At 54.7% G+C, this 23,435-nt stretch overlaps 1 non-coding gene across 1 annotated transcript; it reads left to right on the forward strand.

Annotated features, from left to right (window-relative positions):
* Positions 1 to 16,623: 16,623 nt before the first annotated feature.
* On the forward strand, positions 16,624 to 16,695 carry TRNAQ-UUG (transfer RNA glutamine (anticodon UUG)). Its single transcript has one exon. It is a non-coding gene; the product is annotated as a tRNA-Gln (tRNA).
* The last annotated feature ends 6,740 nt before the right edge of the window (positions 16,696 to 23,435 follow it).

Genomic DNA, 23,435 nt, shown 5'->3' on the forward strand with positions numbered 1-23,435 from the left:
TTACCACCTATTAGCTCCTGGTATATCTACAGCCCTGCCCACAGAGGTCCAACCAATGCCAGCCCTGCACCTGATACTCCCCAGCCACAGCCCCACCCTGCTAAGCCTTACCTGGGAAACAAACCACCAGGCACATCTTCAGCCTGACGATGTTTCCAAACAAAGCCATGGCGCCCGAGGAGACCAGGTCCCCGCTTTGCAGACTTTTGGGGGGTCAAAAAGCAAGTGCTTCCGCGTGGCATAAATCTAGGGGCTTGCAACTGCTGCAAAGGCAACTGGGGAGGGGGGGGGGGGGCGGGAAAGGCCACAGAAAATGTGGCAGCAAAAGCAATTACCTGTCAATTGTAGGACTCGCCTTAATGAAGCTAATTCAGCCGGCGCATTCTCAGCGTTTGGCGTGGAGCTGCCTTTGGCATTCCTCCCCGGGGCCAGAGCAGCCTCCTGTTGTATTCTGATCAGCTGGGCCCAGGAAGCTCATGACACTACGTTCGTCTCTAAGGTGCTACAGGGCCACTTGTGTTTTACGTTAGGGTCTGTCTCCACTACAGATTGAATTCGAAAGAACAGCCGTTCTGTCGAATTAACTGTAATAGCGTCTACACATACAAACCGCTATTTCGAAATAAACTGGAAATAGTGGAGCCCTTATTTCGAATTTGGTAAACCTCATTCTACGAGGAATAACACCACATTGGAAATAGCTAATTGGAAATACGTGCTGTGTAGACACTTATTTCGAATTAGGGGGCCCCCAGCCCTTCCCAGTTCCCCCTGGTGGCCTCTCTGGGCACAACCAGCAAAACTCATCTGCTCGCCCCCAGCCCCAGGGCCCTTAAAGGGGCAGACTCTGGCTACTGGGCACGTGTGAGAGCCAGGCCCGCCAGCAGCCACAGACCCTCGGCCAGTGGCCATACGATGGCAGCCAGTGGCAGCCAGCTGTCCCCTGCCCAGTCCCCCAGCACCCAGGGGCCGTAGATGGCGCACACCCTCCTGGACTAGCGCGGAGATCATGCACCTCATTGAGGTTTGGGGGGAGGCCCCTAACGTCCATGATCTCTGCACTAGGTGGAGGAATGTGACCATCTTTGGCCAAATAGTGGCCACCATGGCCAGAAAGGGCCACAGGTGCATCCAAGAGCAGGTGCGCCTGAAGGTGAAGGAGCTGTGGCAGGCGTACACCAGGGGCGGCGCCACAGCAGGGGCTGACACCTGCCCCTACTTCCCCGTCCTCGACCAACTCTTGGGGGTGGGGCGGTCCGCGCCAGCCTGGGAGGCAGCGAGCCGGGACTGGAGGGCCCTGACCCGGGCGCACCGGAGGGGCCACCACCAGCTGTCCCGGCACTGGAGTCGGCAGGGTCGTTCAGGGAGGCCATACCGGGTGAGTGCCAGCACTGTCCCCTGCCCGGGGGGGAGGCGGGGAGGGAGACCAGGGACCATGCGCATGGGCCATGCCTCCCACGGATCACGCAGCCACCTGTGCACATGCGAGCACATGCCATGCCACCCTTGGGCAGGTGGCTCCAGCTGTGTGACACCCAGGGGCCGTGGCCCAATAGGCACACACGTGTGTGAAGAGACCTGACACGCTCCCGACCCCGGGGCGGGACCCAGCAGGACGCCCTCCCTTCATGCACCCCCTCTACACAGAGGCAGGGGACATCTCCCCCCGCCCCGGCCGCACTATACATGGCACAGGGGCATGGGTGAGGTCTTGGGGCAGCTCCCAGTCCCGGGGAGAGCCAGACATCCTGACCATGGCTTCTGGGAAAGCACAGTGGCTCTGACAGTGCAGGGCACAGTCGCTCCCACGTCGCAGGGGGTGCTGGGCATCATCCGCTGTGTCCCCAGGGAGAACTGCCCACTTCTCTTCTTTCTCTTCAGCTGCACCAGCTGCTCGTGCAGGGCGCACCACCCCGCCCCACCCGGGACATGCTCCTGCACCCGCGGCCTGCTCCAGACCACCACCACGCGGCTGGGGTACTGGGACCAGCACCTGGGGGCCCTGAACCGCACCATCCAGGCCTGGGTGCGGGAGGACCAGCAGGTCCGCCGGGAGCAACTTGCTCAGGACCGAGCCATGAACTCAACCCTGCAGGCCCTGCTGCAGAGCGTGCTGCCCTGTGCTGGTCCTGCGCCTGCTGCCCCCCCAACTCCTGTTCCTCCTCCCACTCCTGCCCCCCCAACCTCTTCCACCTCAACCTCCACACCCTCCTCCTCAATCTCTACAGCTCCACCTCAACCTCCACACCCTCCTCCCCATCCCCCTGGGGACACCGAGGCCCCCTCCCCCGCTGTACTAGGAGGCAGACCCCCAGCCCTGAGTGCTGAGCTTCCCCTCCCCCTTCTTCCGCTTGCGTCCCCCTTCCTGCTCCCTCCTCCCAGTTTTCCCCCTCCCCTCTCCCAACCTCTCTCCTGCCCTCTCCCGCCTCCTTTCCCCCGTCTCCCCAGAGTTTCATTCCCCCTCCCCAGTTGTGTTAAATAAAGACAGGTTATATTTTTGAAAATACGTGTCTTTTATTTGACATCAAGAAGGGGGGGCTGGGGAAGTGGAAGGAGGAGAGGGAGGAATGGGGCACAAGCCCCCAGTGGGGCAGACCGGGGAGACTGTTAGTGCTCCTCGGGGTGGAAACTCTCCCGCAGGGACCCCTGGATCCAGACAGCCCCTCAATGGTGCTCCCAGATAGCAGCCTCCAGACAGTGCAGCCAGGCTGCCGGCAACGTGTCCATGAGATGCAGTAGAGCCCCTGGGGGCAGGTCTGGTTCCATGTTTGTAGCCAGACACAAACCCCATCTTGTTTCCCCCCCCCCCCCCCCAGAGAGCAAGAGAAAGGCAGTCAGCCTTTGATGCCCTGGGAACACAGGTGTGCTGCCTGTCCCTGACTCTACCATAAACAGAAACCAGACAGTAAATGGGCTAGCTGACGACCCGGGGCCTCCCGTCGCCCTGATGGCTAGTACCAGTAATTGACACGCCTGCACTGTCCCAGGAGAGGAATCTTCGCCCATCACATACCAGAGGTGCCCATTGTCTGCATTTTTCCCAGGTGTAAATTATGCTTTGCACCCTTCGTGGGAAACTTGGTGTTCAAAGCCATTTTTCCTAATTGGCCACTTGAAACCAGGAAGAAGTCTTCATGACCCAAGGGGTATAAAAGAGGTTCAGCAGCCCACCCCATTTGAGCTCCAATCATCTATACCTGCTGGCAGGTATTGATTGTCTCCCGAGGTCTGTGGGACGCCCAACCTCGCCCTACTTCTTCCCGAGGGATTGAGAGAAAGACGCTGGCCACGCCAAGTCTGGAACGCAGGGGTGAGAATATATACCTGCTAGGTGTCTATTTTGCATGCATTTAATAAGAGCTCAGAGAACCAAAAGGGTTTCATGGTACCTGTAAGTGACGACTTAGTGTAATTTCTGTCCTGTCCTTTGTAGTGTCTGTGTTATCTGTAACACAGCAGTAGCATTTAACAACTAAGTTTACCCTGTAATAATAAAATAGTAACTGTTTAAGCTTTAACCTGACTCCTTCAGTTGCTGTAACAGAACCAAGCACAATTTAAAAGAACTTCAGCCGGTCATAAGGGACTCACTGCCCTGACCGTCGGCTGACAATGTTGCAGAGTGCCGTGGTGTCCCGAGTGAGGGCAAGCAGGGCACTCCGAGACACAAATGCTTTGCTGTCCCTCAGCGAGGTGGACTAGCAAGCAGAGAAACCTGAGAACTGTCTGTCCGGGATGGGGGGTCGGATCCCTTTAAGCACAGCCCTCGGCTAGCCTGAGGCAGCAGCTCTACACACTAAGTCCAACCCTGATGCTCTGCTGGCGCTGGTTCCGGCCAGCCTTACCTTCGATTCAGGGTCCACTCAGTGTGGACGCGCTATTTTGAATTAGAAAAACGCTATTTCGAATTCGGTTTTGTGTCTAGATGCGTTATTTCAATTTAGCTTATTTCGAATTAACTAATTCAAAAGAAGTTAATTCAAAATAGCGCTGTAGTGTAGACAGACCCTCCCAGACTAACCTGCTGAGATGTTCCAGCCCCGCTGATGAAGCGGGTTTTACCCCCAGAAGCTCACGACCGAATACATTTGTTAGTCTCTAAGGCTACGTCTCTGCTGCACAGTTATTTCGGAATAGGCTAGTCCAGAATAGTTATTCCAAAATAGTTTGTTTCGAAATAGCACATCTACACTGCAGGGAAGCCGCAAAATGAGTCCGAGGCAGGCTTCCCTCATGTAGACGTGTTATCTCGATTTATAGCCCCAGGAGGAAACACTTCGAATGGCCCTGGTGAGGGGCTATTTCAAAGTAGCAGCAGAGGACCATCTAAACACACACCTTATTTCGAAATAGCTATTTTGGAAGAGGCGTTATTCCCCGTAGAATGAGGTTTACAGATTTCGGAATAAGCCGAATTGCGGGGAAGAAACCCCGGGCCCACTGACTTTCCCTTGTGAGTGACGCACAAGGGACGTCACAGGCGTCTGCCAAGGAGGTAAGATGGAGAGTCCCCTGCCCACTTCCCCGCTTGTGCTTCCTTCTGGGTCACGGAGCAGGCCTTTTTCCTCCTGACGGATAGGGCAGGGTGTCGGCCACCGCCCAGCATCCGGGAGAGAACAGCTCCGAGGTCCACATTGGAGGACTCCGTGTGTAAGCAGGATGATCCTTTAACCCCCCTGACAGGCAGGAAGTTTTTCCTAACGTCCAACCTAAACCTCCCTGGCTGCAATTTCAGCCCATTGCTTCTTGTCCTGTCCTCAGAGGCCAAGAAGAACAATTTTTCTCCCTCCTCCTTGTGACACCCTTTTAGATACCTGAAAACTGCTCTCATGTCCCCTCAGTCTTCTCTTTTCCAAACTAAACAAGCCCAGTTCTTTCAGTCTCCCCTCAGAGCTCATGTTCTCTAGACCTTTCCTCATTTCTAGACCTTTAATCATCGTGGAAAGGAGAAGACTGAGAGGTGAGATGATAGGAGGGGCTCAACCTTTTGTTATAACGTACCCCTTTAAAAAATGTAGAAGTACCCCCAGTACTTACAGTTTTCAGACACACACATTTTTTTCTACCATTGTAACACAATTGTTTAAATAACTTAACTGTAGCCAGGTGGGCGATGACATTTTTGGGTGTAAAAAGTACAAAAATAATAACGGACTGTAAAACTTAGAACAAAAATTGAGTTTTCTCCAAATGTCTTGAGTCTGCCTAAGGGGACTCAGACCACCGGTTGAGAAACACTGGTCTAGACGGTGCTTGGCCCTGCCATGAGGGCAGGGGACTGGACTCAACGTCTCGAGTTTCCTTCCAGTTCTGGGGTTCTAGGATTCTCATAGCTAGGAGGAAGTGGGGAGCAACTGGGGGTGTGTCTGTAAATCCACTTTGCTCCTGCTTTACTTAGACGTGTTAGCTGTTCAAGAGGTGGGGCAGTATTTTGCTCATTGTCATCAGCTTAATTTGTGACCCAACACCAGCTGTGTGTGTATTAAATGCAGGGGCAGCTAAAAGAGGGTTCCAAGGTTTGTAATTTGGTGGGCATACCGAAAAGTAGGCATGTGCTAAACTGTTCCAATGAAAAGAGCTCCCAGTTAGCAGAAAGAATCCGGGCTGGACTTTCACAGCTCTAGGGGAGGTGGGGAGGGAAGGTTACTCTGGTCTGGAGGCTAAATGGTTTCTCCTGGCTGGTCTGGTTTGACCTGTTCCCCCACTGTTCAAAACCAGAGCTGAGCAGGCAGCATTAGGGGCCTCTCTTCTTATGAGCTTTGCTTCTTTCTGCCCTGATTGCTAAGCGCTGAAATCCCTGGTGCAGAAACCATTTGAGGCTGGTGGGCAGAAGTCCAAGAAGCAGGTGGCAGGGGTCTGGGACTGACGGCCAGCTGGGCAGTGGCAGCGAGCTGTAGCAGGGGTGAACTCTGGGTTTGCTCTTCCCCAGGGCAGTGACGGTGAGCGGGGTCCAGAGAAGAGCTGCCCTCCCCACTTCTCTCTTCTTCTTTTCCTGCTGTAAGTCCCTTCAGCAGGGCTAGGGCGCTGCCCACCTTCTCCACCATGTATGGCTGTGTGGTCTAGTGGCTAGGTCACTGAGTGGAAAAGGGAGGTGCTGGCCCCTTGCTCCCTGTGTTCCAGGAGAAGGAACCCTGAACCACTCCCTGTAAAAGTCTTTAGGTTTGGGGGGTGACCCCAAGAGTCCAGATTCCCTTTCGTTGGGGCTTTTCACTAGGTCCCCTCTTCTCCCAGGAGGGGGGGGGCTTACTTGCTCGCATGGCTGCCAAGCAGACAGGCTCTGGCTCATGTCCTTAGCCTGTTGAACCAGGCTCCTTCCTCCTCACTAGTCAGCCCCAAACTGAGCCAGCCTCCTTCCTTTTTCCTCCCTCCAGGCCTGGCTTTGGCTGCAGGTAAAGTGGAGCGGGGCTAGCTGGGCCTAGAGAACTGACTTCCGCCGGTGTCCCACCATGCCAGCCCTGGTGGCTCTGCTCAGTGTTCTGTGATCTCGGCTGCCCTGCAGGCTGCGCCCCTCCCCTTTCAAAGCTCCGGGAAGTGTCTGACAGCGGAGGGAGCTCCTCCCTCTGGGGAGCAAAGAAAGAGCAAATCATTGGGATGCTCCTGTTCAGCCCAGCTAAGAAGGCCAGCTGCTGCAGCAGGAGGAGGGCTGAAGAGATGGTTGTGCTGCTTGGACATTCCTCAGCACAGAGAGCTCCCAGAGCTAGGAGGGAATCCCAAGAAGTACAGGGATCATCTCTGCCTTCCCACAGCACTGCCCTGTGGGCCACTTCCCCACAATGCTTTGCTTTATGTTGTTGGGCAGAGGTTAGCTGTCTCAGGAGGCTAAGCACCCTGGTAATACAGCATGACTCTCTATGCCGGCCTAGTTCCCTTAAGATCAAGCACATTTAAATTACTTATACGCGGATGTTTTTAGGAGGATGTAAAAAGCAGAAGTTAGATAATGCCAAGGCATTATCGAAAGTGAATAATTTAAAAAGGAACTGAAATGATTTCTGGGCACCCAGACAGAACTAAAATTAGAGATAGATTCAAGATGAAACTTCCGACCACACCTATTCTCACTCCCTGGAACATTAAAGCTAGTATATCCCTTGTAGGGTTCCCTATGAGCTGTCTGCTTGTCTAGCCACTCAGGAGAGATTCAAATGCCACCCAGCTGGTTAGCCCACAGCTAGGTTTTGTTTCTACTCGTGGTGCACATTCACACATGCCTTGGTGCAGACAGAAAAAATTATTCCGCACATAGATAAAAAATCTGCACATAGATGGAAACGCTTCACCGGAATATTGGCCCCTACCAATCTCAAATAGTTAGGACATAGTTAACTCATATGCCGCTCTCAAGTTTTTTGTTTGTTTGTTTCGTTCGCCGTTTGAAACTTGAGGAGACTATTACTCCTTTGTCTTTCAAGGTGGTAGAAATCTCACAGAGCAATCATGGCTGTGAAGGTCAAGCCCGAGCCATGGCGTGGCAAATGGCAAATGAAGATGCGTCAGTGACAAATCCAGAGGGTGAGGGGACATGCTGCATGAGCTATTTCTGCTGCTACTGACGTCAATGGCAAAATGTACATTGCGAGGTGTGGGCGCAATTAAACCAGCACAGGGCACGTTTAAAATCCAGTTCCGGGTTTTGCGCGTCTCATGGCTTGGTTGGTGGGAAAAAAAAGAAGTTTCACTTTCCCGTTCCAGCTATTTGTGTGTTCTGATTCTCGGGCCCTCGCATGAGGCTGCAGACTGCATTGGCTTGCTCGTTTGAGGGAGCTCCTTTCCGGGACGCGATGTGGATTTCACAGATGCGCTTCCGCTGGCCCTGGTGCTGAGACGACACCCTTGACGTGAAACAGCTGTTTAGGGAACCCAGAGAATTGTTGTGAACTTGCAGTGCTGACGTTCACCAGGCGAGGTTTGAAACCAGCTGTTCCCACTCGAGAGAGAGGTCTTGGAGTCCCCATGGATAGTTCTTCAGTTCAGTGTTCACTAGCGGTCAAATGCATGGAGGCCGGAAGACTCGTCAGGCCCGTGGGCAAGGTGTGTGTGGGGGGCGGGGCCTCAGGCAAGGGAGGCGGGGCTTGCACTAGCCTCCCCCACTGCTCTGGTGGTGATTTAAAGGGATCCAGGTGAGCCTGCGTGAGTTAAATTGCTGGATCGATTCAACTTATGAATGTCTCAGAGGGCTAGTCTGTAATCTTAAAAACAACGCACAGACCTGCGGCACCTCAGGGTACGTCCACGCAGCAGTGTTAGTTCAGAATAACGGACGCTATTCCGAAATAACAGAGTCTGCAGCTCCACCACAAGCCGTTATTTCGACATAATGTCAAAACACTGTCATGCTGGAAGACATCGTACTCCGACTCCTGTAACCCTCATTTCACGAGGAGTAAGGGATGTCCAAGGAAGAGGTCTCTATTCTTTCTCTGACTTCCTGCAGCGACAAGAGCCAGAATAAGCTATTTCGACCTAAGCTACGCAATTGACGTAACTCGAGTTGTGTTGCGCATTTTGGCTGTAGCCCTGCGGAGTAGGCGCGCTCTTAGAAACTAACAAATGTACTAGGCAAGACGCTCTCGTGGGTAAGACGAAAGCTCATGACCTGGTAAATGTGTTAGTCTCTAAGGCTACGTCTTGACTGCATCCCTCTGATGTCAGAGAAATGCAAATCAAGCACATCACCAGTGCTAATGAAGCAGGGATTTAAATATCCCACACCTCATTAGCATAAACATGGCCATTGCTTTTTTTCGAAACGGCATTTTTTCAAAAAAACCCGGAAGTCTAGACGCGGATCTTGTAGTCCTCAAAAAATGAGGTTTACAGGATCAGTCGAAAAAGGCTGTATTTTCAACAGGTCCGCGTCTAGACTGCCGTTTTTTTTTCCCGATAAAAAGCGGCAGCCATATTTATGCTAATGAGGCACCGGATATTTAAATCCCTGCTTCATTAGCAATATCGATGTGCCTATTCTCCATCTCTGTCGACAGAGAGGTGTAGTCTAGACACACCCTAAGGGCCACAGGAGTGCTCCTTATTTTTCAACTTTTGAGCATACACCTGGCTGCAAGCTCGAGCTGCAAGGAAAGATGGAGAATGCTGGGTGGTTGTTCCAAGCATTGTATGTATTAAATGCTTTATCAGCCTGCGTTGCTATTCTTGGGAGTGCAAGGAATTTCAAGGGCAAATCGCTGTCATTTGAAAGTCCTTGTGAGCAGTGAATAGAGCCATCTGGTACTTATAGGAACAAATAATCCCCCATTCCGGGGAATAAACACCCCACAGTAAACAAGAGGTAGTGAAATCCGTTGCTAGAACCTGAAACCCCATGGCAGGGGGAAGGGAAGAGGGGGGAAGCAGAGAGGGCACGTTTTTGAAGCATGGGGTCCAGCCCAAATCAGAATGGCTACAGTGAATTGTTCAGTTCTGTGTGCCTGGGTCAGCTTTTTATTGCATTGTAGGCACATGTAGTGAGGCCAAAGACATAATCTTGAGAGCAATTAATTATGCAAATCCTCAGAATACCATTTGGTTTCAAGCGGGGGAGGGGGGGGGTTCTGCCTTTTTACAAATGTATTTTATACCAGTGTAACCGAAATCAAGTTCTCCGCCCTCCCCCCAGCTACTGAACCTGCCCTTCCTGGGGATGGCCAAAGCTAATACACTTGGAGCATGATCAGAGAAGTGACTTACCTTTGGCATAGTCCAGGTCCTGTCCCATCCGCGGACTATCACAGAAACCCAGAGTCACTGCTCAGCCCCTGGCTACCAGAACCAAAATTGCTGCATCATAAAAAGTCTTTTAGACGTAGCCGCTCAAAGCCTTTATTTTTGAAAGACTAAATACACAGAGACGCCCTATCAAACCGCTTATCTAACCCTCTTACACAGAGACTCCCTATCAAACCCCTTATCTAGCCCTCGGGCGTCTTGCTGCATAATGAGGAGTGTTCATAATATAACAAACTCATGACCGCCCAGAACCTCATTGTGACCAGGAGCTAGCTCTGAGACGCAAATTCCCATGCACTTACGATAAAAGGCAATTACTGGCAGGCCTTAGGAGCTCCTGACTCATTCATTAGCTCAGTGATGGGCAAGGTAGGCTTGTGAGTGGGTCCCGCGGGAGAGGGGAGTTTTGCTCACTGTGCGTGTGTCCCTCGAATGTGCAGGCCTGGGCCTGGGCTGGACGAACAGCACGGCTCTCACAGCCCGGGGTGCATGCAGCGTCTCACTTCACGTGCCCTGGCTTCACGTGGGTGTCACGTTCGTAATCGGTCGGAAAAAAACCCCAACACGGATGGAACCTGGCAACCCTGTGCATGAGCAACAGTAACTATGTGGAGAAATCCCTGTGATATTCTACTTTGTATTAAGAGCTTGTCCTTTTAGATCTAGCTTTAAGTGTTCTTATAGAATCTCTGGAATATTTCTCCTGGAACTTTGTATTAAGATATCTAGATCTTGTAAGAAAAAATGTCTTTTGAGCTCCCCCCTTTCCTCGATTGCCCTGTTGGAATGAACGAGGTGTGAATGGAGACTGAAAGGGGAGCACCTCCAGCAGCAGTTGCAAGGGTGGAGAGAGGCTGGGAGGCAGATCCAAGACAGTACCTGCAAAGTGAGCTCATTAAGAAGACTGGACAGACAGAGGCCTGGAAGTCAAGCAGCAAGTGCCTGCCCTTGGAAGAACTCTCTTTGAAGCAGCATTAAGAAAGGCCAGGTGATGACTGCAGGAGAGGGATAAATAGGAGGCATCTTGCAGAAGGCCCCCAGGTTTTCGTCTTGTCAACATGGGAGCATCGATCCGGATCGGCAGGAGCCAAGCTCCACCACTCCCCCATCTAACTCACCTGGCCAGTGCAGTTAGGGGAGCAACTTTTGGTAACAACAAGACGGAGTGTGTGTGTGTGTGAGAGAGAGAGAGAGAGTGCCATGAGAGTGATGTGTCATATGCATATGATAAGTATTGATTATTCTATGTGTGTTCAATACATGTGACGTGTTGCCTTATCCCCCTGAAAAAGATCCCGAGTACTTCTTTTAAGTACAACAACTAAACGTCTCACCGGCCGCACCTAGAACCCCCATGGGCCCCTTGTGGCCCGTGAGTGGGGAAGCCAACAGCCTCCACAGACCCTGGGCAAGGAGGGGGGCCCGATTCCGTGCTCCCTGAAGGGGCGGAGCCTTGGCAAGAAGGGGCGGGGCCAGGGCAGCCAGCCTGGAGTGTGCCATGCCGGCCCACCTCATCCCTCAGACCGCTTGGAGTGTGCTGCCCAGCTGCTCCAGTGGAGATTTAAAGGGCCGGGGCTCTGGCAGCTGCCACCACCACGGGGTTCACGGCATTAGATGCAGCTCAAGGAGCTCTGATCATTGCCAGTAGGGGGCAGAGTCGCCCCTTACAATAACCATTGCTTTCCCATGCAGGACTCCCTGTATGGATGCACTTCGTTCTGAGACGTCTGTTGTCGCCTCAGAGCAAAATCTACTAATTTCCACAGACTCTGAAGTCCCCTGTGTGCGCAGATGCAATCCCCCGTCCATCCGTAAGCCCTGCGACAAGGGGTGCTGGAGAACAATAGACTACTGTGCTGTAGGCTGACAGAAGGGAGGTGTTGGCATGAGCCTAGCGGGAGCGGTTAGCAGTTTCCTTGAAGGGCGTGGGGAGGTGTTATATGCACAGAGCAGCCCAGGTAATTAGCCTCTCTGAACAAATAGAAATGAACAAGGACTAGCAGCAGCACCTGCGAGATCATGAAAAACGGAAGGAATCTGAAACACGGCAGAGCATGAGTGTGACTGAATTGCCGGTTGTGATTGTGCTGTCAGCAGAAACTTGCCGTCTTGTTTACGCCAGGCTTTAGGGCAGGAAGAAAATCCACCAGCTTCATTGCTGGTTGGCAGCAGCTGACTTGTGTTGGGTGCAGCCAGGTGGCATTTCTGGGCGTCTGAAGCCTGCGCTAAATGACAACGTTTTGCTGACACAGCCTGGGTGAAATGGGGGGGCGGCGGGAGGGGGAAGGAGGGAAAATCACACCCTGGCCCGACAAAGTGAGGCTGGCAATTGCTCCTGTGCGGATGCTGCTTATATCGGCCAACGTGTCCAGTTCACAGCCTAGTTCACATTGTTCGGGGAAGTGGGTAAACTGCGCTGGCAACAGAAGACTTTTTGCAGGTATACGCTGCATCTCTGCTGCAGGGCTTGGCTGGCCCAGGGCTTCCAGCAAGGCCTTTGTTCCCCAGGCAAGCCTGGACCTTACTGATTGCCACTGCTCACGAATTCTAGCTTCATGCCATCTGAGCTTGAAAGCCTCAGCCATGTATTTCTCGGCTCCAGAAAGTGGCCACGGGTTGGAGCCACACCCTACCCCACCTTGTGTCCCTGGGGAGTGACAGGGATATGGAAACTCAGCAGTTTTACAAACAGGAAAGGGAAGCTAATGGCCCAGATTCTCCCCGGGGGTCAGGAACAGACGGCCCGCGTTCTGATTGGGAGTCGGTTAGAGCAACGTAAGGGCTGCTCTAACTCACCCACCACGTCCCAGGACGCCCCGTGGGCTCCGACAAGCCTCGCCAGAGGGCAACGTGCTCGTCTTGTCTTTGTGATTCATAACCCAGTATCCTTGCTCGGATGCAGAGGCGGAAGGCCGTCGGTTTTGCCCCCCGGCGGCGCGATCCCAGCGAGCACAAATGACTTACCGATTATGGCCTCCCTGGCCTACACCAGGCATTGTCCCCGCAGCTGCTCTGCCGGCGAACAAGGCACCGAGTCTGACCTGGGGCCAATTTAACGCATACGGAAGGTCACAGAAGTTCTTGTCTCTCCCACAGCTTTGCAGCCCTGCAGTTGGTGACAGCCTCCCCCCCCCCCCAGCGGTTCCCCACTTCCTCCTCGACACCGACTAAAAAGGCTTGGGGAGAGGAGAACAAAGAGGAAAGGCTCCCTGCACCAGGGCTAGTCGGGGGAAGAGATCCTGTGAACTACCTGTTCCTGGCTGCAAGGGACCCTCTCTCACAGGGGTGGGGAACCCATGGCCCACAGGCCAAATCACCAGGCGCTGGCCCCATTGCAGTGGGGGAAGGGGAGCCCCAAACCTCACGGGCCCAATCCAGGCAAGCCGCCGGCCAGATCCGGTTCCTGGGCTCTGCCTGCCAGGGGGAGGAAGCAGCTCTACACACCCCAGAGATGCGCTCCCTGCAGGCACTGCCAGCCACGGCTTCCATGGACTGTGCTAGATAGGCACCCCCCTCCCCTGCCCCCACCTGCCCTGCTCCTGCCCCCACCTGCATGCCCCAGGCCCCACCCCCACCCTGCTCTAGGGTTGCCAGGTGTCCGAACAGTCCTGTATTTGAGCTTTCTGTTCGGGAAATGAATTGAGAAAATAGAAATGTCGGATATTTTCAAAATCAGACGTAATGTAGAAACAAAAGCCAGGACAATGCAGCACTTTACAGACTAACAAGATGGTTTATTAGGTGATGAGCTTTCGTGGGCCAGACCCACTTCCTCAGATCAAATAGTGGAAGAAAACTGGCACAACCATATATACCAAAGGGATACGATCAAAGAAAGTTAACTCATATAAAATAGACAAATCAGATTTTAGAACAGAGGAGGGGTGCAGGGGGGAGGCTAGTGTCTATGAGGTAATGATAGTGGGGTGATAATTGGGGAAGCTGTCTTTGTAATGGGTAAGATAATTAGCATCTTTGTTAAGGCCCATTCATAAAGTGTCAAATTTAATCATGAATGACAGTTCAGAGGATTCCCTTTGAAGTCGTGTTAAAGTCTCTTTGAAGCAGGATGCATGTAGCTAGTTGTTGAGACAATGCCCAGGCTGGTTGAAATGGCAAGAAACTGTTTTTTCTTTGTGAAACTGTCTGTCTGATGTCTGTTTTGTGGGCATTGATCCTTTGGCGAAGTGTCGGAGAAGTTTGGCCAATGTACATCACAGACCGACACTGTTGGCACAAGACTAACACGGCTACGTCTCCATTACTAGTCTAGATGTAACGTAGATCGTGATGTAATGCCAAGTGTGGCTGGTATGTGTGTTGAAACCCTCAGGCAGCCCTACCCTGCTCCTGCACCCCCCGGCTAGACCCATAGCTCCCAACCATAGTCTGCTGCCTGCACCCTCCCTCCTGCGTCCTACCCTCCTGCCCAGACCCTGCATCCTCATCCCAGCCCATGCCCATGCCCATGCCCATGCACTGAACTCATTTTCTGGCCCCACTCCAGAGCCGGGGGGGCCCGCAAAATCTACTAGCCCTTGTCCCCCTTGAGCGTAGTGAGGAGAATGTCTTCTCTTCTCTTCTCTCCTCTCCTCTCCTCTCCTCTCCTCTTCTCTTCTCTCCTCTCCTCTCCTCTCCTCTTCTCTTCTCTTCTCTTCTCTTCTCTTCTCTTCTCTTCTCTTCTCTTCTCTTCTCTTCTCTTCTCTTCTCTTCTCAGATGGGGGCCACGTCTGGGCGGGGTTTTCTCTTCTCCTCCCTCGGGGCTAGGGCAGTGATGGGGCTTTTTTATTATTTTGCTTCTCACTGGTCTGTGCCCCCGACTGATTTTTCTGTGGGTCAGTGGCCCCCCCTTCCCAAAGAGGTTCCCCACCCCCCGCTCTATCAAGTCGTGTTGGGCGTGAACTCTCAGTACCGCTCAAGCCAAAGTAATTCAGCTGCTGTGTAACTGCTTGGAGTCGCCGTGCTCTGCCTGAGCCCGTCTCTGGCTGGAAGCGCCGCTGCTTTCTGAGTCCCTGCCTCCCGGACCTTTGCAACGGAGCCTGATTCCGGCTCGGGATATTGAACTGCGTGTACCTGAGTTACCGTGCAACTGCTGACAATTTCACGTGGGCGGAGTCGGCTCCCCAGAAGCCAATGTGCACGGGGAGGTGGCCTTTAAGCCAGCTCCCTGCACATACTGGGAGCCTGAATGCGTAACCCTGCTTCTCAGCTGGGGGTCACATCCCTGAGGGGCTTTCTCTTCTCCTCATTCCGAATTCACATCCCTAATTCAGACGGGTCTCAGCATTGGGACCCTTTGAAAATCCGTTCTCAGAGGGTCGGGCTGCTGGCGCAGGCTGCAGATGATCGGGAAGCAGAGCGGCTGTGCGGTAGCATGCCACTCCCCCAGACAGAAAAACGTCAAAACCACAGCTATCCCGGGAGACGTTTCCAAACCAGGCTGCGGACAGACACTGCCCTGCTGGAATTCAGATGCAAATTTGACACCCTGAGCCAAGGTCTAAATAAACATTCGGGCTGTGCCTAGACCGGAAAGTTTTTCCGCAAAATCATCTGATTTTGCAGAAAAACTTGCCAGCTGTCTACACTGGCCGCTTGAATTTCCGCAAGAACACTGATAATCTCATGTAAGATTGTCAGTGTTCTTGCAGAAATACTGTGCTGCTCCCATTTGGGCAAAAGCCGTCTTGCACAAATCATTTGCGCAAGAGGGCCAGCGTAGACAGCACAGTGCTGTTTTCCGCAATAAAGCCCCAATCGTGAAAATGGCGATCGGGGCTGTTTTGCGGAAACCTGTGTCTAGATTGGCCACGGACGCTTTTCCGCAAAAAGTGATTTTGAGGAAAAGCGTCCTGCCAATCTAGACGTGATTTTTCCAGAAATGCTTTTAACGGAAAACTTTTCCGTTAAAAGCATTTTCAGAAAATCATGCCAGTGTAGACGTAGTCTCGGAGTAATTCTCTCATTGCAACAGGTAACTTCCCATTCAGGTACGCTGGCCTCTCAGCACAGTAGATTAGCCACCGGATGTAATTAGCGCTGTGGTCACACTCCTATCTCTGTATCCATTCCCGCTTTCCGTCGTTTTTTCTTCAGCATCTGAGGAAGTGCGTTGTGGTGTTTAAAGTACCACTGGAAAAAAGCAGAAAAATGTAACGTGCTTTTCCCAGAAAAGAGTTTATACTGCTGAGAGTCCAGCTTCCTTTCTTCCTTCCTCAATGTGCTGCAAACAGTCGTCCCCCGCCAGGTCCAGCCCTTCTTCTCGCAGGAGTGTTTCTGCAGCATGTGGGGGCCTCATGCTTGTCGCCTCTCCCCAGAAGCGTTTGCAAAGCAAAATCCGCTTTTCTGATCCACTCTGCTAGCCTGCTGCTTTCTCCCCGGGCACAGGTCCTGAGAGCTGAGATGTGAGAGGAGAATTTCCTCCTTGGAGTCCACAGCTGCTTTCCTGCCCTTACCACCAAACCAGTGCACAGGTCCGTGCGCCAAGGGCACGGTTGCAACCCTCCAGCTTGCACTAGTGTCCATGCAGCAGCAGCAAGCACCCCACCCCTGGCTTCAGCTCTTTGCAGGAGCGTGGCCACAGATCAAAATCCTCCTTGGGGGAGAGGTTCGGGGGGGAGCAGGGGAGCATGCACCAGTCCTCAGGCAGGCTGGGGAGGCCCCCCCTTCTGTCCCTCCCTGTAGCAGCAGCGGCTTTGCCTTGTCCCTGATGCCCACAGCTGCATGGTGGGCGGCTTGCACTACTCTTGCAGCAGCATGGGGGAGGGGGGGCTGAGGGAGCAGGTGGGGGCTTTGCAGGGCAGGGGGGAGGATGCTGCAAGGGAGGGAACATGCAGGCAGAGGGCTCCCACCAGGCAGTGCAGGGCTGAGGGTGCGGCCGCGCTCAAACCAGGCAGCGGTCCCATGGTGTAATGGTTAGCACTCTGGACTTTGAATCCAGCGATCCGAGTTCAAATCTCGGTGGGACCTCAGGGACTTTTTGCCACCCAGGGGTTGGTAATTGGGGGGGAGCCGGCCCGGGGTGGGGGCTCCACGCTCCCCCTCCCCTGGCGAATTACAAAGGCGGGGGCGAAGCGGGGACTCCATTTCGGAGCGAAGCAGCGCCGGCTCCCGACTGCGCATGCGTGGGAAGCAGCGTGCCGAAGAAAGCCGAGTGGTGACGAAGCGCCTGTCTCTCTCCCCCCCCCCCCCCCCCAGCGGCGATTGGTGGGATGAAGCCAGGCGCCCGCCTCCCCCACGCTGTGATTGGCTGGCCCGTCCTCACCGCTTCGCGTTTCCCTCCGCGGACCCCGCGCTGGGTCCGGGCGCCGCCGGGTTCGCGGCCGGGCTGGAGCGCTGCGGGGGGCGGGTCCGGCCGGGAGAGGGGCGCGCGCCGGAGCCTCCCCGCCCCCCCAGAACTGGGGGCCTGCAGGGGGCCCCTCCCTCTAGGATTGGGGGCTCCGCAGGAAACTTCCCCTCCCCCCCCACACTGCTCCCCCTGGGATGGGGGGGGTTCAGCAGGGACCCCCCCCACACACACACACTGCTCCCCCTGGGATTGGGGGGGGGTTCAGCAGGGACCCCCCCCACACACACACACTGCTCCCCCTGGGATTGGGGGGTTCAGCAGGGACCCCCCCACACACACACTGCTCCCCCTGGGATTGGGGGGTTCAGCAGGGACCCCCCCCACACACACACACTGCTCCCCCTGGGATGGGGGGGGGCTCTGGCTCCTCCTGGGATTCGGGTCTCTGCACGACCCCCCCCACACACACACACACTGCTCCCCTTGGGATTGGGGGGGGTTCAGCAGTGATCCCTCCGCCCCCCCCACACACACTGCTCCCCCTGGGATTGGGGGCTCTGCAGGAAACTTCCCCTCCCCCCCCACACTGCTCCCCCTGGGATTGGGGGGGGTTGAGCAGGGACCCCCCCCCACACACACACTGCTCCCCTTGGGATTGGGGGGGTTCAGCAGGGACCCCCCCACACACACACACTCTTCCCCTTGGGATTGGGGGCTCTGCAGGGACTCCCTCACACGCACACACACTGCTCCCCCTGGGATTGGGGGGGCTCTGGCTCCTCCTGGGATTCGGGTCTCTGCACGACCCCCCCCCCCCACACACACACTGCTCCCCTTGGGTTTGGGGGGTTCAGCAGTGATCCCTCCGCCCCCCCCCCCCACACACACACTCTTCCCCTTGGGATTGGGGGCTCTGCAGGGACTCCCTTAAACGCACACACACTGCTCCCCCTGGGATTGGGGGGGGTTCAGCAGGGACCCCCCCCCACACACACTGCTCCCCCTGGGATTGGGGGGGGTTCAGCAGGGACCCCCCCCACACACACACTGCTCCCCCTGGGATGGGGGGGGTTCAGCAGGGACCCCCCCACACACACACACTGCTCCCCCTGGGATGGGGGGGGGCTCTGGCTCCTCCTGGGATTCGGGTCTCTGCACGACCCCCCCCCACACACACACACTGCTCCCCTTGGGTTTGGGGGGTTCAGCAGTGATCCCTCCGCCCCCCCCACACTCACTCTTCCCCTTGGGATTGGGGGCTCTGCAGGGACTCCCCCACACACACACACACTGCTCCCCTTGGGATTGGGGGGGCTCTGGCTCCTCCTGGGATTCAGGGCTCTGCACGACCCCCCACACACACACTGCTCCCCTTGGGATTGGGGGGGTTCAGCAGTGATCCCTCCGCCCCCCCACACACACACACTCTTCCCCTTGGGATTGGGGGCTCTGCAGGGACTCCCTCACACGCACACACACTGCTCACCCTGGGATGGGGGGGTTCAGCAGGGACCCCCCACACACACACACACTGCTCCCCTTGGGATTGGGGGGGGGGGCTCTGGCTCCTCCTGGGATTCGGGTCTCTGCACGACCCCCCCCCCCCACACACTGCTCCCTTTGGGTTTGGGGGGTTCAGCAGTGATCCCTCCACCCCCCCCCCACACACTCTTCCCCTTGGGATTGGGGGCTCTGCAGGGACTCCCTTAAACGCACACACACTGCTCCCCCTGGGATTGGGGGGGGGTTCAGCAGGGACCCCCCCCACACACACACTGCTCCCCCTGGGATGGGGGGGGTTCAGCAGGGACCCCCCCACACACACACACTGCTCCCCCTGGGATGGGGGGAGGCTCTGGCTCCTCCTGGGATTCGGGTCTCTGCACGACCCCCCCCACACACACACACACTGCTCCCCTTGGGTTTGGGGGGTTCAGCAGTGATCCCTCCGCCCCCCCCCACACTCACTCTTCCCCTTGGGATTGGGGGCTCTGCAGGGACTCCCCCACACGCACACACACTGCTCCCCTTGGGATTGGGGGGGCTCTGGCTCCTCCTGGGATTCGGGGCTCTGCACGACCCCCCCCCACACACACACTGCTCCCCTTGGGTTTGGGGGGTTCAGCAGTGATCCCTCCGCCCCCTGCACACACACACTCTTCCCCTTGGGATTGGGGGCTCTGCAGGGACTCCCCCCCCACACACACACTGCTCCCCTTGGGTTTGGGGGTTCAGCAGGGACACCCCATACACGCACATACTACTCCCCCTAGGATTGGGGATTTGGGCTCCACAGTTTTGGGGGCTCTGCAGAAAACACCCTGTTACGCCCCTGGATTGGGGGCTTGGCAGGGAACCCCCACTCCGGCCCCCCCCAGGGAGCCCCATCCCCTGCTACTCCTCTGGGATTGGGGGCTCTGTAGTGGGCTCCTCAGCGTATTGGGGGGCTGCTCTATAGCCATCCCCCCATAAAGGAGCTTTCCTGCCCTTTGCTCCAAACCCTGCCCGGTCTCTCGCGCACCCCCTTTCCCTGGGTACGGCCAGCCAGAGCCAAGCTGCAGCCCCCACGCCTGGTATCCAGACTCAGGGCTTGGTAGGGCGGCCTAGTGGGTTGTGTGCTGGCCTGAAACGTGGCCAACATGGGCCCTGAGCCTGCGTGGTCAATGACTGTGAGCACATCTGCTCTGTTCTGTGCCTCAATTTCTCCTCCTGGTGGGGTATGCTGGTATTGACTGGCTGTGGGGGTTCCGCCTGGTCCCAAAGCCTGGCTGTTAGGGTGTTAATGGGTCCCACGGGTGTGCAACGTGGCCTGGCGCGATGGAGGTGCACCAGGCCTAAAGTAACTTGCCCCGTTTAGCCGGGTGGCTGACACAGCAGCTGCCTGAAGCAGCGGGTTTGAAACAGAGCAGCAGTGTTAAAGCACAGCTCCTTCGAATCCCGGCGTCGACCCAGCCCTTGCTGCCCACTTGGCTAGGATCTGCACCGCCCCTGTGGCCTCCAGTGTTACTTCACTGCCCCGTTGCTTTTCCCCAGCGCTAGGTATGTCGTGAGCCACCGGCAGCTGCGTTGCTGTGGAGTCATGCGTGCAGGGGCTGCCCTAGGCGAACCATGCAATCGGCACCCCCACTTCCAAACCCCCCAATGATATTGCGCCACCATTTGGTGCCCCATTTAACTTGGCGCCCTAAGCTCGCCGTTTGTTTGGAAGTTTTTCTGGGGAGTGTGTCCACATTGCAACGTCGGTGCCAATGTGCGCTCGGCTGTGGCGTCTCCTACGAGTTTATGACAATGGGGCCAAATTGCAGCCAAAATGCAGATTTGCTCCCCAAACGGGGCTGGGATTTAGGAGCTTTGAGAACATGGCCGGCAGAAAAACTGGAAACCCTAAATGACCTGATGGAGGCTCATTCTTTGCTCTTCCTCAGATGTGCATGTCCAGCCAGGACTCTGCAATAGTTTGCCACTGCCAGGGTGGTGCTACTTGCAGGAGGTGGCTAGGTAAACATGCTCCCCTTATTTACCTGCCCTACACTTGACACTCCAACTGGAGTCAGAACTTTTGCCTTGCAGTGGCAAAAAATGATTGTAGTTCTCTTAGCTGACACACCACCATAAAGAGACAGAGCTGGCTCATCAGCAGCAACAGGTTTTAATTAAATTCTGATCACGGGGCCAACCTCTGCCTTGTTGTATCTGCGGTCTGGAGGTAATGGTTGTAAATGCGTGCAGGATGTAAAGACACGAGCATCACAGAAGCAAGGGCAGAGTTTGGCTGCTTGTTCCTGGTGATGATGTATGCCAGGAGTAACCCAGTTTTAGGCTAAATACCAAGGGAGGTTTGGAGGCTGGCTGCTGCTGGGAAGTGAAACAAACTTAATTTGGAGAGGCCGAGGGATGATAAACACGAAATCCGGGGGTTACCTGTCGGCAGAACTGTTTCTCGGCTCAGACCTGCACTCTTCAATGGTGCATCTTTTAAAGGGGGATTCACAGGCTGCAGAAGGGGGCTATAGTGAAGTCTTCCTGGAAGAGAGGGAGCAGTTCTCCCTAAAGGCAGATGGTACGGTTGACCTCCTTGGGCTAGTATGTGGGGTCTAAATCTGGAACCTGATCTAAAAGGATGACTCGTCCCTTTGAGCCAAAGCATCACCTGGGCAGAAATAATGTTCTCACATTGTCTGTGGAGGAGGTTCTAAAGGGGAGCAGTGGTAGAAATGCAGCCGTGTTAGTCTGGTGCAGCTGAAGCAAAAACCAGGACCGTGTAGTGCTTTAAAGACTAACAAGATGGTTTAATAGGTGATGAGCTATCGTGGGCCAGACCCACTTCCTCAGATCAAATAGTGGAAGAAAATCACCATCTTGTTAGTCTTTAAAGTGCTACCCAGCCCTGTTTTTTGTTAAAGGGGAGCAAACGCCCACATTCTTTTAGGGAGGGTTACCTTTTGTAGGAACCTTCATATTGGCACGACTGGGTGATATTGCCTAAATGTTCTGCAAAAATATAGCAGCCTGTACCAATGACCGTGGCTGTAAGCAGCCTGCGCATTTTAATTTCTTGAGGGTAGCACTTCTTACGCCACGCTGGAAGGGTGGGTTTGGTTTTCCCCGCTCCCCCCATCACTAGGAATGCCTTGGTAAGCTTGCCACCGACCACTGCCTCTTTCTCCACCGCTGTAGTGTACAAGGGTCCTGAGCCTCAGAAACTCCAGCTGGCTCTGAGCTGTGGAGCGAATTCCATTGACTCACACGGAGCTCCTTGTAGCAGCCAGTGGAATCTAAAAAGTTCCAGAATTCGAGTTGCCTGCTTACTCCAGGAGAGTCTAAGGATGCTGCAGTCAGGGTCCAAGCGGTCCATGCTGCTTAAGCAAATTCAAAAGGCTGGTTACAACCCCAGCTTCCTGAGCTGGTAAATCTTTTGTAAAGAGCAGAGGCCAATCACACAGGAAAGGCCCAGAAACCCAAATCCCTTTAGAACAGATTATTTCATTCTGACGCAGGTGCCAAAGAGCTTAGCTGAGATTAAATAGGGCACTCTACTTTGAGAACAGTAATACCTGGGTATATTTGACCTAGCTCCCCTCCTTCTCAGATTGGCAAAGAGCAAAACTCTTAACAGTGGGCAAGTTTTCCCTTTTTGTAAGTGCCTGCTGTTGACGTGACAGGTGATGCATTCCAACAGAGGCCATTGGGAGAGGAAGATGGGGACGGTGGATTTGAAACTGGGTCTTGTTTTGAACCTGAAGATGCTTGTCTCGATTAGTAAACAGCGGAGCATGTGTGCTGACTGGAAGGCCCCTTTGAAAGGATGTCAGATGCTCATCCTTTAGTGTCAGCCATGGGCCAAACCTTGCTAATCCTGCTTGGGCTAAATTCCCATGAACTTCCCTTGGAATTTCTCTCCAGGGAAGATTTGGCTGGGTGACTCTGCCCTTTGTCAGATTACTTGAGCAGCGGGTTCTGTATTTCGACCCGCAAAATCAGGAACTTCTCGAAACTACTCCCACCCCTCAAAAGAACAGGCAATGGTTCGACTATTCAGCAGATTTATTTATACGCCACAATAGAATTAACAGAACTCCTTCTGCAAATTGCGTCCAAGACATCGCACAGGATGCAAGCGGCCACAGAGGAATTGCATAACTCAATTTGGCTCAGAAAAGTAGTTCTGTGTTCGTTCTCCCTCCTCACACTCACCTCTCGGTGGGAGCCGGGCTCTGTCATGAGAAAGCTGAGCCCCCTGCACTCCCAGGGAGCTCAGCACTGGCCAGGATCGAGCCTCAGGTTAGAGCAAGAGGTGGAGGGGCTGATGGAAATCATGCGAGGCAAGAGCCCACTCTAGAGATTTGCTCCTCTGTGGTGTTGACTAAGCCAATCCTGCTCTGACTTCTGCTTTGCCACTGAAACATCAGACGCTGGTGCTTGGCCGTGCTGGAGCACAGAATTGCTACAACAGGCACCGAAGGCCAACCCGGCCACATGCCACTTGTTTTTCATACGGGAGGGAAGAGAACGGCCATTCCTTTGCTGAAAAAGCCTTTATTGTCGTTACACTACGAAATCTTACAGCGCTATAGGCCTGCTTACAACATCTCTCTTGTAAATACCAAATGTTCTACTGCAGGATGCTGGAGGGGTCCGTGCCGTGGTCCTAACCACGTGTCTGACTCACAGGGGAAGCGGTGGTGGTGTAGACAGCCCTGCCTCAGACAGGAAGCTTGGATCCCTTGCTGTCTTACTTTCAAGCTGCATTTTTTTCTGTTGATTTAGGTCAGTGGTTCCCAGCCTGTGGTCTGTGGACCCCTGAGGGTCCACAGAGGTATTGTAGGGGGTCCACGCAGAGCCTCTGCAGCCAGCACATCCTTCAAGCCGTGTTGCTTCCTGTGGCTAGGGAAGCAGAGCCAAATGAGGTACTTGCTGGCTG

This window comes from Pelodiscus sinensis, chromosome 29 (genome assembly GCF_049634645.1).
Source record: "Pelodiscus sinensis isolate JC-2024 chromosome 29, ASM4963464v1, whole genome shotgun sequence".
Classification (NCBI taxonomy): Eukaryota; Metazoa; Chordata; order Testudines; family Trionychidae; genus Pelodiscus; species Pelodiscus sinensis.